At 37.8% G+C, this 18,162-nt stretch overlaps 1 protein-coding gene across 2 annotated transcripts in view; it reads left to right on the top strand.

Annotated features, from left to right (window-relative positions):
- CDYL (chromodomain Y like) overlaps positions 1-18,162 on the top strand; it is a 105,965-nt gene that overhangs the window by 76,159 nt on the left and 11,644 nt on the right. The gene's annotated exons all lie outside the window — the stretch shown is intronic.

Genomic DNA, 18,162 nt, shown 5'->3' with positions numbered 1-18,162 from the left:
ACCATTGCAAGTCTAAGGGGAAAAAGTATCCCCCAAAATGTAAACATGTTGTCATCAATAAATGCAAGAATGCAAGGAGCTCAGGGAAATGTGGCGAGAGTCTTTCATGTCCTCTGTTGCTATTGTTTTATCAGGTATTTCTGCCTCCCCCTATCAAGAGTAAAGTGATTTTGTTATGGTCCCCACTTAAATGCCAGTAATTACAGAGGGATTGGACTGGCTTCCACTTCTGTTGCTGCAGTCCTGCCAAATTCCAGATTAACACCAAGCATCGCAGAAGGTCATCTCAGAGAGCCACTCCCAGGGTAGGCCATAAACTACACTGGGCAGCCTGAAAGGTATTGCACAAAATTTATCCATATATATGGATATATGGTATTCATATTTAATTTAGATTGTATTTTGGTGTGTTTTAAAGCCAAGGAGAAACTTAGCAGTTTCCCTCGATGAAAGCTCTTCATGTTCCTTACCCTTGGAGAAAAAAGAATTGTCAGTTTTAATCTGATCATTTAAAGCTTCCTCTTACTACAGGCTATTTTTCTCATCATTATTTTGAAAGTGTTATAAGGAAAGTTATCCTTTATTGTACCTAGTCATAGAATCCAAGCTCATGATTTGGAAATATTTTACAAATAATGCATTTTTTAAATGGGAGCAATTTTCACATCAGTCACTGCAGAGGTCACTGCAAAAGTGATCACACGGGAGACTGCAATCCATAGGAATACTGTTACAGAAACCTTATACAGCAAGAGACTGTAAATTTTAAGGCACAGGTATGGATACAAAACAGAGCTGTGGTTGTAGCTTTCCAGACAAATATTCAGGCATGTCCACAGAAGAGGATTTTTTTCTCTGGGGTTATTCAAGGACGCAGGCAGAGAGTACCTCATCAAGACTGAAAGCATCAGTTAGCTAAGAATCTGTAACATCAAGAGAGACAGGGAAAAAATCATCATTGTCCAGGGTTTGCAAATCTGCATCTGATCTCAGCAGTCCAGGTACCTTTTTTCTTTCTTTCTTTTTTTTTCTGTGTGATTGTTCCCAACTTGTTGGCAGTCCTGACTGCCATTAGGTCAGGACAAAAAGGCACAAACTCCTACATAATGCAATCATACACGCATCACAGAATCCTAGGAAATAGGGCTGGAGGAGACCTTTGTCATCTAATCCATCATCCTCCCCCAGACTGTTCTGTAGATGCTACTTGTTGATTCAATCACCTCTTTCTCACATGTAGAGGAATCCATTAAAGTCAGAATGAAACACCTGTAGCTCTGTGGTCAAACATTGTGCCTGCTGGTGAAAAGGCTGGTAGCTTTTGTGTTATTGTGCTTAGATAAAAACAAGGAACTGTGAAATGGAGACAAGCTCTCTAGGGCTCTTTTGTGGAGCAAGAGGTATTTTAGGTAGTGCAGTAAGTCAGAATTTGATGAGCTGTTGTAAATGCTCCTGGACCATCAGAAATAATAAAGAAGCTAGATAGTCAAGGATGCAGGAAAAAAGAGAGTTTTAATGAAGGAAGTTTTCAGTGAAAATGATTTTTAGTGCAAATAATTCACATGTCTCTGGAGATACTTGCTTGTTAAATTTGGTTTGCTAGTCTTGACTACAAATTGGGGAAATTTGGCTTTGCTTTCACAGTTCAGGTTGAGTTCACTTCTTAAAGTGTTTATTTGCATCACAACATTCAAAGATGCCTCTTAGGCCTATGATAATGTAGAATTGCAGCACAAAGCAGTGTTTGTGTGTTATTTTGAATTGGTCATACCTCTTCACTTTTTTGATTAGGAGTAATGGATTATTCTTCTGGTTGTGTAGTACGATTGTATAGAATGATCTGTAGTAGCTCGCCAGTGACCCTATGCGGTACAAATTCTTTATTTTTTGCCATGGAGTCCTGCCTGAAGGAGCTATGGATCTGATGTTGAGATGGGGATTTTCCTTCTCTAATGCTTTTAGAAGGAAAGTAGTTGTGAGAAGTTTGTAGTTCCAGCTGCCTTGTAACCACTGAAACAGTGAACGTTTAAGCTGCTAAAACACAGTGAAATCACTGACAGACCTGCTGAAGAGGGATCTTGAAATAGCACAGGCCCAAAGTTAGGTTATTGGTTTCTGTTCACCACATACAGGAAGCATCTTTCCAATCTTAGTATTTAAAATAAAATCATTTCTTGCTAAATGCATGTACACCTAATTTCAGCTAAATGCACGTGTGCTTAAAGTTATAATTTAATAAGCTGGTAGGATACAGAGGTGGCTTTGTTCTACTTCAATTTTAGCCTTCCTCAAGGAGAATCTGGTGAGTTAGATGCCTTACTGGTGTTTGCAAACTTTATTATGTCTCTTACTGATCTTTGCTACAAATAACACATATTCAGGGTCATACAGCAGAAGAATTAAAAGTGCTATGTTAACTGTATTAATATATTTACTCCTGAATGGTTATAGGTGACAATTTTTTCGATCAATAGAAATTGTAGTGAAAGCAGAGCTTAGCAGAGGGAAGAACAGAATCCTATTTGAAAATGCAAGTCAGATTTCTTAAGTATTTTGACTGTCAGGGTGGGGGATTTAAAAATTTTTTTTTCTCTCCTCCCACTCCCAATGACTTTATTTTGAAGCAGCATTTTTGTTTTATTTCAGTTCAGAACAATTTAGAAAATGTTACATCTTTTGCTTTCAGATTTACTCCTTCTATGTAAGGTTGAAGAATTTTTTCAGGTTTATTGTTGCCTCTGCAGTTCAACCATTGAGCCAAAAGCCATTATTTGCCCACCTCTGCTCTTGAATGCTTCCTATTTAGTGATCATCATGATATTCTTTTTTTTTTGTTTGTTTTTAATCAAGTAAGGATGCATAATATATATTATAGGGAATATGCATGAGCCAGATGAAAAGGAAGGAAAAAGGTTGTTAATAGGTTTAAGGTTTAGTCAGTCTAAAAGCAAGGGAAAACGCTTGCTTGCAAACACAAAGTGACATGTAGTTAAAGACTTCTCTCAGAACTTCTTGTTCCAAAGACAGCATCTGGAGCAGTGCGGTGTGAGCGCCTCTCTGAAAATACGGCTGTTTCGTGGGCTGGTAACGATGGGCAGCACATCATGGCACATAGAAGGGGTCTGTTTTGACGTGAAGACTGCAATTCACTGTAGCCATTACTTTTTGAAAAAATAAAAACAAAGCTTTCCCAACAGCTTTAGAGGCTGCATCGGTTCTGCTGTTTTTTGTATCCTCCAAAAGGCTCCCAAAGGCAGCAATTAAACAAACCAAAACAGGGTTTTTGAGTACGTATTGTGCTAATATAATTCTCAGTGATGTCTGGCTATTCTCTAACAGCCTTTTCCAAACTGATTGTATGATTTATATATGAGACTCAATCTCATAATTAAACAGTCTGCATGAGGAAATACCTACTCTTTTCTGGAATCGTTATCTGCCAGTCAGTATATTTTTTAAACTTGAGAGAAATGTGTTACTGTTCCCTTTAAAATCTCTTTTCAAGTTATTCTCAGTTATCCTGCCCTGTCTTTCTACTGCCCCTTCCTGCACGTTTTTACCACCCTTCGTGATCAGGCGGCGTGATGAACCAACTGAGGAAATTGATAAAGCTCAAAACTAACCCAGCACACCCCCCAAAAAAGTTTGGCCTGTTCCTTTTGCTCTCTGTCTCGCTCTCTGTCTCGCTCTCTGTCTCGCTCTCTGTCTCGCTCTCTGTCTCGCTCTTTTTTTCTCCATATTTTTCATTAGATTATATATTAGTTTATTACTCATTTCTTGCTACTTAGTCATAAGTTAATATTTCTGTCCAATACTGAGTCTAGAGTAGGAAAACGCTACTACTTTTTCCTCGATGTTCTGGTGTAATTGAACTATGCTTAATGATCTTCATAAATTTGGTTTAGGATTCCAGTTGTTTTTCTTCAGACAGAGAAAGGAGAGGAAAGTTAAATGGAGCAAAAACATCGACGATGTTGACAAAACAATTATTTTATACTACAGTTTGGCTTAACTTTGGAAGCCTTCATGGGAAGGGATTGTTCACCAAACATATCAGTTGGAGGAAGAGAAAGTATTAAGGAACCCTGCCCTGTTTTGGGGTTAGGCACCAATATCCATGACAGATGACTTGTTTCCAGGCTGGTACACTATACAGGAAGAAACCAAGCTGTTCAGGAAAACAAATCTTCATTCTCATTTTCTATAAACTAGATTGGTACTGAAGTACCAGTAAGTAATTCGGCATGTTCTGCTTACTTGGATCGTAGGGGAAAAGCAGTCCCCACAGAGCCGTTATGAGATTCACGGGACGATCCCTGGCTGATTTCCTGAACTTGCCGGCTAAGCGGAGCGCTAGTCTGCAGGCAAGAATGCGCTAGCCCAAGGACAGACCTGCGGCAAACTTCTTCCTCTTTGCAGTGAGGGTAGATTTGGAAAACAAATTCAGAGTGTTGGTCTGATCTGAGCCAACATATGATCATGCTTCTTGCTCCTAGTCTCTTATCTGGTTTAAAACTTTAAAGAAAAAAAAGAAAAAGGGAGAAAAAGTCTTTTTTTTTTCTTTCTTTCTTGAACAAAATATCACAAGGAATCTTTTAGAAATAAATTCAATAACCACACCTATTATTTTGTTTTTTTTTAAAAAGAAAACAGTAAGATGGTCTCATTGCAGGATTTTATTTTGTTGATTATAATGAGTTGAAACAATACCTTGAAGATAAATTCCTCGGCGATCTCAATAGTATTTCAGCTGAGCTGTGGGCAAGAATACTTGATGGTATAGTATCTGCTGTGATGTTGCTGTATTTGAAAATTCATATACTACAGTAATTAAAAATGGACAATGTTTGGGTCCATAAAAATCACCACTATGTTAATGTATAGATAATAAAAGAATGGAATATATCAATGAGATCCTGGTCTCAGAGTTCACTAGTGAGCTTATAGTGACATGGCAACACTCTGAAATCAAATGGAGAAGCAGAGGTTCATATAACTGTGTAAATCAAACTCTCAATAATGGAGAATGTGACCATTCTTATCATACAAACCTCTGAAATCTTAGTTGTTACTAGGTAGAAAATCAGAAATGAGTACTAAGATCTACTTTTTGGCATCAGAATCTCTTAGGTTTTAGCAACCTACAAAAATAAACTAGTTTTAGATAGAAAATTTTCACTTTTCGAGTTTTCAGTGTATTTCTCAATTTACACGACTAGGAATCATTCTATGTATACAGCTTCAGTGCTGGGCAAAACAAGGTTGTGTTATTTTTTTCAAATCCTGAATTTCCATAAGATGTAAGTATTCATGATAAAGAGAGTTCTGATGCATGTTTTGTAATGGTATGAAACTACAAAATATTGGTAAAATATATGGCAAGTAATGAGTGAACACTTGGAAGAAGATTAAAATTCTCTACAGTATCCAGTATGGCTCTCCTGGGCATTGCTCTGGATCCCCAGTAGATTTTAATCAGAAGGGAACTTTTAAAACATGGCTTTATGAGAGTAGTCTTATAAACAGAAATAAACTGCTGAGGTTTTAAGGCTGGTTTTTTTGTTGTTGTTGCTTTTGTTTTTTTCCAACTCCTTTTGAAATTACAGCAATACAAATATTATTACTCAAGATAACTTGCAAACTTGCCAGTCTTTAAGGAAGCAAGTCTCAAAGGTATTTCACTTAGTAAGATTAATTTCCCATTATAGGCTTCCACATTGGTATGTTTCTCTTTTTTTAGCGTAAGTCAGCAATCTTGCCATGTTACAGCCTTGTAGTCTGTCACTTATTTTAGTTCAATATATTCATATTCAATACAAATCTTTTCTGAATTCCTATGGCATGCTGGTTTCCCCACTAATTTTTAATTGACTTGCAACTTGCATTACATTTCACTTCCTTATTTTTGGTCTTTATTGTCCTCTCTTTTATTTTGTATCACTGGAAAAATAATTTATGTTTAGCATTTGTAACTATGAAAATTTCAGTGTTTTACTTTGCATTTCTAACACCGTTCTTTATCTGTTTTAGCATCTCCCTGTATTCTTCCCAGTGTTCTTTACTTCCTATTTTCTTGTAAGTATAGCATATTCTTTTTTTCCCCTCAGTTCCTATTGACCTGTTTAACCATGTGGAGTTAATTGAAGCTACATCTCACTTCTGAAGAAAATATTTTCATTATCGTATACATTTAGTTCAATTTATACACCCTCTCCTTATGACTGAGGTGTCTTGGTAATTGTCTGAAAAAGTATTTTATGTTGTATCTTTTTATAACTACATTTACCTAAAATTGCACAACTTTCATCTTGGTAGAAATTAAATTTCAATTCCATCTCACTATGTTGTCCTGTTTCCATTTTATTTATTCTGCTCTGTTCAGTCATTGGAATCTGTTTTGGAGAGGTGGGTCCTTGGCAGGTTTCAGGAAACAATCAGTCATTTAATTCATCTATCATTTTGTTGCATCTATAACACATTTCTAACTGTTTTCCAAATTAAAATTGTGCTGACAATTGTGCACAATTCTCAGTGAAGTTATGTACTGGTCCTGTTATTTGCGTGCACATGATCTTTGCTTTACTTAATAGTAATTCTTCTATATTTTATGTATTGACCTCCTCTGATATATTTGGTTTCTCTGTGTGTTCTTAATGGATTATTTCCCAAGGCAAGATTCAGCATTAACATCTACTGTATCTAAAGATGCTTAGAGTAAATTTCTCAAATTATCAGGTTGTGGACCCGCGTACTTCCGTGCCATTACAGTGACAAGATTACAGAATCTACAAATTGACCCTTGAACTGTGATCACACTAGTATCACTCCTGTGAAAAAATTGTGTTCCTACCTCCTTTTCCAAATAGCCAAATCAACCTTACTTTCCTTCCTGTTGCCAGCTACACAAGTTACAGAAGTTTCTGAGGCCAGTGCCCATTTTGATTTAAAGCATCAGATATGATATACTTTGTCCTCATTTTTGTGTAGCTGCTGAGCATTCTTGGTACCTAACTAAGCTCACTTTGTCTTTGGTGAAGTCGATAATAGTTGTTAAATCCTATTTTCTGAGAGAGGGTTTACTTTTGTTTATTCTCCCCTGCCCCCCGAAATTTGCCCTAAACTGTATGGATTTTTTTGTTGGTGGTTTGTTTTTCTTCACCACATCTGGAGCTTCCAAACTTCTTGAATTGTTCTTCAAGATTTCATCCTTCTAATATTATTCTTCATAATCTCTTAGAACCTGTGTTTGCATATTAATACATTGTTGTTGCTGAAACAGTATGTCCCACTTATATATCATAGTGCCTGATTCATTAGCTTCCTTATCTGTTTCTTTTGACTAGCAACAGTATCAATATTGATACTTGTACTTTAATCTAGATCCAGTCTAGATCTGAAAAAAATATTCCAGTAATTTTAAAAAGTTTGCAGATTTTTGCAGAGGAAAGTATTTTGGGGGAATTGAGACCACCGATAACTGTAACAAGCCTGTCTTCTATAGTGACTTGCTCTTCAGCCTGAGGCAAGCCACCTGAGCAATTCTGCACCATTTTCTATGTATGGTAGCGTGTGTTAACTACATAATTACTGTTTTATAGTGTTATCAGTTTTGGGGTTTTGTGTGTGAGATCGTTCCCTCTGATAGGCTGTTCTGCTTCATTGACTGTTGTCACATTTATGTCTCTCTTAAAGACTGGCAGGTTTTTTTTTTTTTCCTTAACAATAGCAAGAGCACACAGAGAAACTCTGCCCACGCATGTGGTATGCATGCGGCTGTATAAGGACAGATCACTCAATTCCTCCCAGCCACTGGCTGAGATTGGAGCATAGCCTTTTCTGTTCACTGCCTTCAGCTGTCCTGGGCATGGTTTTTGATTTGCTTATGTACCACTGTCTTCTCAATTTCAACATTTGATGGAAACATGTTCTTATGATGGGCATTTTTCCAGGACTCTTGGCCACTTTTAAGGTCTTTGCTACCTCTGCAAATCCCACAACCTGGAGAACCTGGGTCAAGTTGTGGGGCAGGATGGTGTGGAGAGAAATGCCTCCTGTGTTTTCTAGCAGTTGCGTGCAGTGATACAGGACAAAGCCTAATGCTTTTCTCGTGCAAACCATCTGTTCCTACTCTTTTAGTCTCAGAAGGCTCCTATTGTAGACTTTAGAACTTTCTGGGTTTTATTATTATTTAATATGGACAGTCCAGGGAATTCTGGATATTCTCCATTAATTCTCCACTCTAGACATGCCCTTGCATACCCGTTCTTCCTACCTAGTATTGAGCAGCAACCTCCAGCATCTTCTAATGCCATTGCTAAAAACAAATGAGAGATCAGAATCGGCTTGAGAGCACAGATTCTATTAACTTACTCCGTTCCATCAACCCTCATTTCAGTTGTTGCCAGTAGAAAATGTTTGGAATATATTTCTCTCCAACAGCATAAAAGGACAAATTTGGCAAGATGATGTACTGTTTTGAATCACTTTTTCAGTTGAGAGCATCTAACTATCCAGCACCTGTTGCATGGCATATGCAAAGATATTGTTCATCATCCTGCTTGTAATGTGGGTGTATTTTCCCAGAATCCTGGGAAAACTATGGGAGACTGATTGCCTCTAGAACAATTTGAGAATGCCTCTTTAGATGTGGTGTAAACAGCAATTCGTGCTTTGCCTGAAGACCTGGTCTCTCACAGATCCTCTTGGCTCAAATCTTTGACTCTCCAGTAGAGACTTCTTTCCCTTGTGTACCTCTGATTCAAAAGGAAGAATCTGTTTGGCACTTGCATTTCTGAATGTATGTTCATTCCTCAAAGGACTCCAGAGCTGTATCGTACTTCTGCAGAGTGCTCTACTTCTAACTTTCTTTTCACCTATAGTTTCTTTCCTCCCACTCCCCTCTGGTGTCAATTCCCAGCTCTGTTGCTTTTTTCTCTGCAACACTTCAAGCAATAGAAATGCTCAAGGAGTTAACAGCACTCTTGCATAAGTGCAGGACTCAGGACTGAATACCCAGCACCACAATACTTGGGGGAGGTTGGTTTGGTTTGGTGGTTTGTTTTTCTAAGAGGTACCCAAGAGTCTCTAGAGACTCCTCCTTTTTTCTTTTCCTTCTCACCCCAGCCAATTATTTCTATCAAGATCAGTAATTTCTGATAAGGGGGTACTACTGCTGCAGAACAGATTGCAAGTATTAATAACACCTGTGCTGCAAGCTAGTATGGCTTCAGGTAATGTATTCGCTGACCACCTCTTAATGAACCTGGTGGTTAATGTCCCACAGGAAGCTGAGACATCTTTGATAAATGACAGATGCCAGGCAGTGTCTGGAAAGACATATGTACCTCTCCTGGGTGGATGAGTAAAAGTAAGAGAGGGCTCTTTGCAGCAGAGGTGCTCACTCCAGATGCTCCGAGATCTCAGAGCTTAGGGTCTTCTATAAGAATATATGTACATCGGTGTCCTGGACCTCTGGAAGTCCACAAGCCCTGCTTACCTAGGACTGCCCTCCATGGGAATGCCAGATGGTTTCTGTGTACAGTTATATATGGACTTTTCACGAGCTCTGTGTTTAAAGCCTCACCTAGGTGATAAAAATGTAATATGAATACTTTTGATTGACATTTTCTTTTTTAAAAGAAGGTAAACAGTATTCTGTCAACATAGGGATGCTATACTCACCTATTAAATCTTGTTAATAATTTAGGTAGTGTTTTAGAAAGTTTTGATATCTTTACAAGAAAATGTCACATGTAGAGAACACATGTATGTTTATGTCTATACATGAAACTGCCTGGGATGTCTTTTGGCAATATCTGTTCTAGGCTAGCGGTACAGTAGGGCACTCTTCCACATGAAGAAAGCCTTTTTTTAGATCACTTTGGGAATTAGATTAAATTGCAGTGAAGTGTTCTTAATATAGAATGTGTTCACCTCAGGAGCTAGTGTGAAATAGCTTGGTGTACTTCAAGTTTAAACCTTAGCCTATTTTGTGATAGCTTTCCTCTATGGATGAGCCCCAAGAGATCTTCTTATTTAACTCTCAAATTTGAGAGCATTTTGAATGAATGCTGTGGTATCATAATCTGCAGTTTGAAAATATCAAAGGACAGGATACAAGAGTTTTTCATTATGAAATGTTACTGGTGTTAAAAGGCCTTAAAAATCAATCTGTAACTTAAGGTTTATCTTATTTACATTTATTTGTGAGAAAAGGAATACCACTAACTTTTTCTGTATCAAATACCTTGGTGCATGCTACTGTGAAATATGGCTGAGATTTCTTCACTGGAATGATGTCAGAAGGACTTGGGGATTTTCACACAGAACGGTGGAGGTTAGAAGGGACCTCTGGAGATCATCTAGCCCACCCCCCTGTTCCAGCAGGCTCAGCAGGTTGCCCCAGATTGTGTCCAGATGGGTTTTGAATATCTCCAAGGAAGGAGACCCCGCAACCTGATCCAGTGCTCAGTCACCCTCACAGTAAAGTTTTTCTTCGTGTTGAGATAGAACTTGCTGTGTTTCAGTTTGTGCCCGTTGCCTCTCGTCCTACCACTGGGCACCACTGAAAAGGAGGAGTCTGGCCCCATCCTCTCGACACCGTCCCTTCAGATACTTATGCACATTGATAAGATCCCCCTCAGTCTTCCCTTCTCCAGGCTGAACAGGCCCAGCTGTCTCAGCCTTTCCTCATATGAGACATGCTCTAGTCCCTTCATCATCTTAGTAGCCATTTGCTGGACATTTTTTCTTTTTCTTTCAGCCAGCTTGATTAACAGTCAAGATTGTTAGAATGAGCACATGTGCTGCTTTGTATTGGTCAGTAGTCTTCTAGTTGTAGATTTAATGGAAGAAAAATTCAACCTAAAGCTGAAGGGAGAGGGGAAGAAGAGAGCAATCCCAATTTATCCTGATGCCATGGCAAAGGAGAAAAAGAAGTTCCTCATCTTGGGAGTGGTTGTTTACATATTTGAGGTGAAATGAGCATAAAAAGACTGAAGATGTATTTTAAAAGCCTTTTATAGTTGTTAGAAGGAGGATATTTATTTTCATTGTTAGACAGCTTGTGGAAAAGTTACTTAATACCATTTGCATAAAAGTGTAATTTCTTTTCCAAGTTAGTAATATTAATCAATCAGACTTGTTAAGAGCTTTGTTGCCAAATTCAATTCATAACATTATCCCTGTTGTTTTTACAGGCATAGTCCTAATAAATGTCAGGTCTACTATTTTGTTATTCACATGTTTTTAAAATATGTAAACTCTCTGTTAATTCCATACGTATGACTTAAAAGCCTATTTATGCTGATGGTGGTGAAATGCTGTTGTGACTCGTCACAGTTGCCCACTTGCAGTAGTAGAATCTCAGTGTCCTGATTCGTTGCATTTTTGGATGGAAAGAGGAGTTTACCTTTATGTGGATGCTTAGGTACAGTAGTTGTTACCTGCTCTGAGGAGGAAAGACATTCAAGAGCAAAAATAGCTAAATAGCCCATAACCTACTAACGTTAAAGGCGACCAGTAATGCCGCCATCTTCGTAATGGCATCACTGTGAAGCTGTGAATATATTCTGTGAACGCTGTGAGTTACCAAAGGAGACAGAAAACTACTGAAAACAGGAAAGAATGGCTACTATAGACCGTACTACTTTAAATGGCACCCGAGATAAAAATCAGTGTAGGACTGAAAATGTTTTAATCAAGTAGAGAGTACCAAGGTTAAGAGAGTGTGTGTGTGTTTGCGCGTGCGCACGCACTTTTTTTTTTTTTTTTTTTTTTTTTAACAGTTAGGCTTATTTTCTCTCTATATTAGTTTTGTCCACAAAAATAGTGTCCTGTAAGAAATATACATTTTGAAAGGGTATACATTTCAAATTGTCTTTTAAATTAAACACCTATACAAAATACATGGAAGGGAATAGAAATTAAGTGCATGTATTTTGCTGATGTGTCCTGGGAAAGCAGATTTTTAGGAGCTGAAGAAGGAAATTGGCAGTCAAGTCTGCCAACCACTGCAGGGCTGGCTGTTTCTCTCTGCTGCCGGGTTGCAGTCATGTATTGCTGATGTTTCACCAAGTACTCCCACAACAATTTGCCAGTTTGCCTGTGATTAAAACATACACTGTGTATGGAGGGGTGACGGATTTGCAAGAACAACACAGTTTCCGGCTGAGGAATATGCAGTGATTTCCTATGTACCTATTTCCTTTAAACAGAATCAAGAAGTAGTTAATTATTTGAAAAGATAGAGTTACCACCACCACCACCACCACCCCCCAAAAAAAAAAAAAAGCAGTAAGAGTTTTGAGGAGGTTTCAGAGTTAGTGGCAGGGTATCACAATGTTCAGCACAACGTTTAAAGGACTATCGCCATCCTTCCGGCGCGCCCCCCCCCCCCCCCCAAAATCATGTTTGGGGATTTCTCAGCTGTCTATCCTAATGCTGGGGTATGTGCAGGTTATTACTGATAGCACTGGGTTTTGTGCAATGCATCAGTATAACATGTTCTGGAACAATTTTTGCAAAATGTATCTTTCATAAAGGACACATACCTTCTGAACACACTTTCAAAATCACAGAGCAAACCAGTATTTTAGGGAAATGTACAATGAATTCAATGCGTTTTTCTTCTTAAAAATATTTATAGTGAGATTCAAAGGAAACCAACCACTTTTGCTTAATTCCAAAATATAACTGCTATGAATACATACATTCAGACAAAAAATGGATACATATAGAATAGCCTTCTGGAGCACGCAAGATTTTGATAGCTTTTTAGACATCCTCAGTATGGGTTTCTAGACTTTGTGCCAATACACTGCAATTTTAAGAAATATTTGCTGTGTAATTACTGAAGCAGAGGTGGAGAAATTACTGGAAGCCAGTGAATATTTTATTTGCGTTGCAGTATCGCAGTTTGGGGTTGGTCTCCCACTATGTGAAATTTTTGCTGTAGTGTAGAGTTCAAACTGGAGAGGCCTAATAGTGCCTGCAGTTATGGCTTGCTAGTACGTGCAAACCTGGAGCGAGACAGCACTCTCTGTAGACGAAAAGGGAACATGAGGCAACCTGCACTGGACACCTGAGTCTGTGGACGCAGTCTTGTGGATTATATATGCTGGGATTACAAAGCAGCACAAGTATAGAAAGTACTTTGTATTCAGCTTTCCTGGGATAAATACAACTAGTTTTTACCACTGACTTATTTTTTCAGTTTTGCAGATCATATTTTTCCCTCTCCCATATTTGAGTTTTAAGCAGTTAAAATTACAATGGCATTTTTGCAATTAACAGTTTAAGCAATTGTTGTTGATAGTGTTAGATGAGTCATTTGCTTTTTCAAGTGGGAAACTTCTTTTAAAAATTCATTTATTTTAAGAGAGGAAATGATTGGCACAATAGGGCAGAGAAATGGAATGAGGGTCCCAGCTTCTTTTAGCATTGGGAATTGGGTATCTGTTTTTCACAGTGTCTTCTGAATCCCTCCTCTTGAGTTTCTCTAGGGCAGAAACTAGAAACTAGACTGTGTTTCTTTGCCAGGGAGTCAGGTGGGGCCCAGAGATGATTAAGGTGTAGAAGGAGCACTCCATAAATGTAAGGGCTTTTTTGTTGTTGTGGGGCTGGGGAGGTTTTTGTTTGATTTGTTTTTACTGCAATTATTTTAACAAATTAATACTGCTTTGCTTTTTGCTACAGTGGGTCTCACATAAGGGCTATTTCTCATGGAAGAGGGATCTCAGGAACAGTCTCAGAGGAGTAGTAGAAAATATGTAGGAAAAATGATAATCAGAACAGTAACAAGTTGCCAGGACGAAACAGTGTTCCCCAAAGAGTTTTAAAAGCACTCAGATATAAAATTCCTGAGGTATTGGGTTGCCCTCTGCACCAAAGAAACAGAAGCTGTGTGAACTCTAGGAGTGACCATGGAAACTATAAAGCAGTAGATTTTTATGGAGGCTAGCCACATCTGAAGCTTGTTGTGAACATTGTAGACATGTCTCAAAATACGGAGTGGTTTCATGATTCAAATGAGAAATTACTTTCAGTGCCGCTGCAGGCCAAATAAAGAAGAGAGGGTGAAACAGAATTCTAAACAAAACTCTGCCAGTAACAAAACACAAAACTACCTGGAAAATGACTTGTTCTTGATTAGATGTTACTGCTCAGGACACAGGCCCTGTCATTTTTTAGGTAGTTTTCTGCAAACTTCTGTTCAGTGCTAGTTTAAAAATTAAATACATTGTTCTCCTTCTCCAAAATAATTTCTAACAACAGAACACATGAATATGTCACAATATAAATCCCTGTCTTGAGCGTGGTGCCATTTTGGTCCCCTGTTCCAAGATTAGCAGAAGAGTGGTGGGTTTGGAACAGCTTCTGGAAGAAGAGAGAGTAAAGAGATTGGGACTAACCAGTCGGGAGAAGGGATGTGGAGAAAGTAAACAGTGCATTGCAGAACCTTCTGCCATAAGATAGTTTAGAAGACAAAAGCATAGCGGTTTCAAAAGTAGATGGGATACGTCCATAGGGGATAAAGCTGGAAAACATTCAAATAGCGTTGTTCTGTACCTCTGTTCTACCTATGCTCATTCCTTAGACATCTGCGATAAGCCTTCCAGAAACAAAATACTGTGTCAGACAAGCCTTTGAGGTAAGAGTACCAGCACTAGTACATCTGTAGTTGAAAATGAGTGTGCAAAAGAAGCTAAACACTGTTGTTACAGTATCTCTTTGGATGTGTCAGCTGTATTGTTGTGAGGAGGGGGATGCTTTTACTCAGGATTTCAGAAAAATACTAGGTACTTACTTGCCATATAAGCTAAACTAAACTTACTTCTAAAGAAAAAGGAGTTGGGAGCCTATTAGCGAGGCAAGAATGGCTTAGAGAAGAGCTTGGGGTTTTAACTTTGGTATCATTGTGGAGTTGTGTTACTCATTTTGTTTTTAACTAAAAGTTTATGTGTGTCTGGCATGATGACTTTAATTGCTATCTCCTTTGTATTTTGGAGAGGAGGCTTTTTCTATGTTTTCTTCATGTCAGAGCCTTCTGGCAGTGGGAAGGGGATGAAATCTTTGCTGCTCTGCCCTTTTTCAACTTGCGTATTTTGTGTCTGTCTTCCTTTTGAATAAGACCAGTTCCTTTCTTATCTGTTGTCCATAGGTTTTTTCCTAACTAAGGGCAGCTGCATGAAAAGGGTGACTCTTACCAGGTTTTGATCAGCAGCTGTAAAACCAAGTAGTCCTGCTGAACTCATTCTGCATCTGTATGGTGAAGCTTTGAGCAGTGGTGGTATGTCTCCACCTTTGAGAAGATCACATTGTGTTAATTAATTAGTATTGTGTTAATTAGTTTGTATTTGGAGAGTATTTTTGTAACTATAAGCTGTTTATCTATCTTTTAAACAAACAGTTCTGCATTAGTTGACAACATCCAGGATAAATTGTGGCTTTTAATTTTTTTTCAAGCCCTCATTTTTTTATGGAAGGCTAACCACTGAAAGGGGAGTGTTGCAGGTTTTCTGTTTGTCTTTGACCTACTACATGCCTCAAAATATTGAAATACAGAACTTTTTTTTTATGAAATACATTTTCTGAGTTGTAGAATATAGTTACAATTAACTTGAAAATAAGTGACCTCAATGCAAAATTATCATCTGTGGAATCTATGGAAATACCATTACTTCTCTCTGGCATATTTCTTTGCTGCAACACATGTCCCAGACTGTCCAGTGATGTAACTTCTGCCTGTTTATAATTAGCACAAAGTATTGCCTTACCTCTCTAACTTTTTTCCTTACTTCTGAAGATTGAATGCCAAAAGAAACTGTCTCCTACTGTCCCCCCTTAAAAACTGTGGAACATCACAAATGTACACTGATCGTGACAAATATTAATGAATGTATTTTAAATCCAAGTGCAATTTTCTAATCTGTAACAGCTGGCTAAATCCCCCTGCGCAGAAGTACTGTTTCTAAAGCCAACAGGTTTTTGATTCCAGTCTAAGTATCCAGAAGTGTGTTAGATGCAGGGGACTCCTTCCACTGACCTGCAGCTGTCCCTTGTCTGTGGTTTGAAACTGTAACTATTGACAAGTGCAGACTAAATTTATATAAAAACTTATAATGTCTGTTGCCAGTTGGATAGGCTTGAAACGTGTTGTGTGGTGTTTATAATATCTTGGTCTTTCGTCTCTCAAAGTGTGTAAACATTTCCTCTTAAATCTCAAAAGTAATATTCTGGTATTTGAGCACATCTTTAGAAGTATGACTTGTGGGCAAACGTCTACTCAAAGCCGTTACACAAGGTTACCGACTCTTTGGCCAAGTCTGCTGCGCTCTCCTGCGTCTTCAGTTAGTTTTCACTGTGGCTAGGACAAGAGCAATAAATGGAGGATTAGTAAGCAGAGGTGATTTAAGTTGCACTCCTTTACCTTTCCTATGGAAAACCAAACCATTGCAATGAGTGATGCCATGTCATCCTGTGTTAGTAATGAAAAATTGGGTATCAGTGTTGTTCGTGCAATTTTCCTTTGAAGAGAATTCTTCTAAAGGACTGTAATCAAGATATTATGGTTTAAAAGACTAAAATATCTAAAGTATCTGTCATCAGTTTCACAATTGGCATGCATCAGATTTTTATTTATTCTGCTGAAATGAAAAAAGGAATTTGATAGGCACTAAAAAATTTAAGAATAAATGTGAATCTTCTGTGACAATATATAATACTCATTTTCCATTTCATTTTGTTCCTTTCTGTTCTCCCAGCAAATGGTCACAAACTGAATTCAGTTTCTTACTCTCTTCTCTTTATCTTCTTCACAAAAAGTGATGTAGTAAGAGAGGAGTAAATACAACAAGAAAGAATTGAAAAACTAAAATAAAAGTATAGCCGCTTTGACAGGCAGCGTACCTAATTAATCAGAACAGATTTATAATCAGAGATGTGTTTATTTGCAAAAATTTAATAGAAAAAATTCATTTATATTTGAAGGTGGTTTCTGAAATACAAATAGAGAAATGTATAATATCTTAGGTTTGTTTTTGTTAGCCTTTTTCTTAATATAGCTCTCTCCCACTTCATATGGGTCAAAGTAAGCAATATTTGAATATTGTTGAAATGTAGAGATACAGTATTCCAGCTATTTAGGTGAGTCTACTTAATGCCATCACTGGACTCACAAGTGTTTCATGTGTCTTTAAAAAAAAAAAGGGGGGGGGGTATTACATGTTAGCAGAACTTTAAAAATATAGCTTCCTCCCAAGGATGAGGAATGAAACAATATCCACCAGTGACATTTAATCAACAACTTACACATACTTTATCTATATTTTTAAGAAAACATATGCATGATGTCCTGAAGTATCTGTGAGATAAAAGCAGTGGGTTTCCAATAGATTTTTAGCAAAGTCTTGCACTTCAGAACTCTCCTATCTTAGCCTGTAATGTGCTTTTCCAGTGTTTTTAACCCTGCTGCCCCATGCACATGCATGTTCCAGTATTTTAATCTGATGTACAGATGGACAGTAGACCCAAGATGGTTTCCTGTCCTTGCTTCTCTTATGAAAGCTGATTATTCAGTATTCTGTTTCTAACGTGGTATACAGGAAAAACCTGTCCCTTTTGTGTCATGAAGAATGGCCTGTTTACTTACAGCCCATCAAATTCTGCCTATTTAAGTTACTGGGAAGAAGACCAGAAAGACAAAATATTCTATTTGCCAGTTTTAATTGCAAAATTGTTTAGACTTGAGAAATATCTCATTGTCTGTGAATCTATTAAACTATTCATCACTGCATGGGGGGCTTTTTGTTTCCCTCTCAACAAAGTATAGTCTATATTTCTTCATTCATTCCTGTTTTCCTTTAAAGACTATTATGCTCTATGTGATCTTGTCAATCAAGTACTTTATTTGGTTTATTGTAGGTGTCATTTTTTCAGTATATTAGCCTTGTGTTGGCTGAAACAAAAGGCCTCTGCTTTCTGTTTGCAATCTTGATGCTGTTAGACCATTTAAAGGAGTCAGAAAAGGAAAAAGCAGAGTGTTAGTACCTTTTACAATTTTAAAAATAGAAACTTACTGTAGTGCATTGCTATTAGGAACATCAGATAAAGCTTTCCCCCCTTACTAAAAATAAGTAAATGATGATTGGTCTGTTTTGATAG

Source organism: Dromaius novaehollandiae, chromosome 2, assembly GCF_036370855.1.
Source record: "Dromaius novaehollandiae isolate bDroNov1 chromosome 2, bDroNov1.hap1, whole genome shotgun sequence".
In the NCBI taxonomy this organism is placed as follows: domain Eukaryota; kingdom Metazoa; phylum Chordata; class Aves; order Casuariiformes; family Dromaiidae; genus Dromaius; species Dromaius novaehollandiae.
Note: the sequence above shows the minus strand (reverse complement) of the source record. Positions and strands in the feature narration are given on the sequence as shown.